The following is a 1,893-nucleotide window of genomic DNA, read 5'->3' on the forward strand; positions in this document are numbered from 1 at the left end:
ATGTTCTAGAACACTGACACGCTCTATAGAACACTGTGACATGTTCTAGAACACTGACACGCTCTATAGAACACTGTGACATGTTCTAGAACACTGACACGCTCTATAGAACACTGTGACATGTTCTAGAACACTGACACGCTCTATAGAACACTGTGACATGTTCTAGAACACTGACACGCTCTATAGAACACTCTGACATGTTCTAGAACACTGACACGCTCTATAGAACACTCTGACATGTTCTAGAACACTGACACGCTCTATAGAACACTCTGACATGTTCTAGAACACTGACACGCTCTATAGAACACTCTGACATGTTCTAGAACACTGACACGCTCTATAGAACACTCTGACATGTTCTAGAACACTGACACGCTCTATAGAACACTGTGACATGTTCTAGAACACTCTGACAAACACCCCAAACCCCAAACACCCCAAACCACTAGCTACAGTTTTAAAATAAAGGTAAAAAAAATAAAAACAAATAAAAAATCGCCATTTTGTTTATTTACGACTAACCGACGCATATTACGCAAACCGACGTATTGACGTAGCCGATGACGTCGACTAATCGTAACAGCCCTACAGCTAGGTAACATTAGTCCTGTATCAGAGTTGTGTTGTTGGGTCTTGTAGCAGGGTTGGGTTAGCTATAGCAGCTAGGTAACATTAGTCCTGTATCAGAGTAACTATTGGTGATGAGTAGATGATACTCATAAAACTGAGGTCCTTCTGATCTCCTGTTTTAAGGAAGTTCTCTTTAAAAAAAACATATTTAATATTTTACGATTTTATGGCTGGAGCATGGGGACCAAGCAAAGCTTTTCTGCGGCGCAGGAAGAAGAGGGCCAGCAGCAGGCGGGGGGCTGTGACCAGCAGAAGGACGTTGGCAACACAAGAGCCCATCACACAAATAACCACAGAGTGTGTGATAGATTCATGAATACCTTGTTCTTTTGGCGGGGTTATGCCATGGAAATTAAGACCCTCCAAAAACAAATGGATGAGCTGCAGCGAGAGATGAGAGTCCTGCATTCTACTCTTCAGCTAGAAGGGGGTGGGGTTAAGACCACATGTCGAAGCCATGGAACAGCTGCTGGCAGTTCAGTCCATCTGATGCCCCCACCTCTACCTCCTCACCCTCTTCCGTCAGGCGGTGGAGATCCTCTCCCTGCAATCCTACCTCCTGCAGCACCACCACCACCTCCTCCTCCTCCACCTCCTCCTCCTCCTCCTCCTCTTCCCCCTCCATTCACCACTGTCCTGAAACCCTTAATCTTCAAAAAGGCCTCAGATACTTCACAGAGCTCCAAGGAGAAGCAGGACGGACTTCAGGCCATGACCCTCAGTGATTTGCTGGCTGTCAAACTAAAAAAAGTCACTGTTACCAACAGTATTAAAGCAAAGAGGTCTCCTGACAAGAGTCGAGCACCTTTGGTCACTGTAGCAGACCTGCAGAAAGTCCTTCTGAGACGCCCCCACGGCAGCCTGCCTCCCAAACTCCGCCTCAGTCTCTGCAGGAGTCCAGGTGGCACTCCACTTGATAAGGAGAACATTGAGACAGGCACTGGCCTCACCCCCATCATGACTCAGGCTCTGCGACGCAAGTTCCAAAGTGCCTTACCGAGAGGACCCTCTCCAAAATCAAATAATGTCGATTGGAGATTTGATGATCAAAACTGAGACGTTTTGAAGTATACATGGCAGACGATTGAGGCCAAATAAGTTTAAGTGTAACAGATTTAAAGAAATGCCCCAATGTTGTTTTGTAAGCTATGGCTTAAACAAGTGACCAAATGCTACTTTTATTACGCTTGCAACTACTGATAAATTGGTTACTCAGGGTGATGATGGATGAACAGATAATACTGTTGTTATGTGTTG

General features: G+C 45.5%; 1 pseudogene across 1 annotated transcript; it reads left to right on the top strand.

The window, feature by feature from the left end:
* Positions 1-802: 802 nt before the first annotated feature.
* On the top strand, positions 803-1,692 carry LOC308156268 (annotated as a pseudogene). The gene has a single exon. The product of its transcript is annotated as an uncharacterized misc_RNA (transcript).
* Positions 1,693-1,893: the final 201 nt, after the last annotated feature.

Source organism: Nansenia antarctica, assembly GCF_963989245.1.
Source record: "Nansenia antarctica genome assembly, chromosome: 4".
Classification (NCBI taxonomy): Eukaryota; Metazoa; Chordata; class Actinopteri; order Argentiniformes; family Microstomatidae; genus Nansenia; species Nansenia antarctica.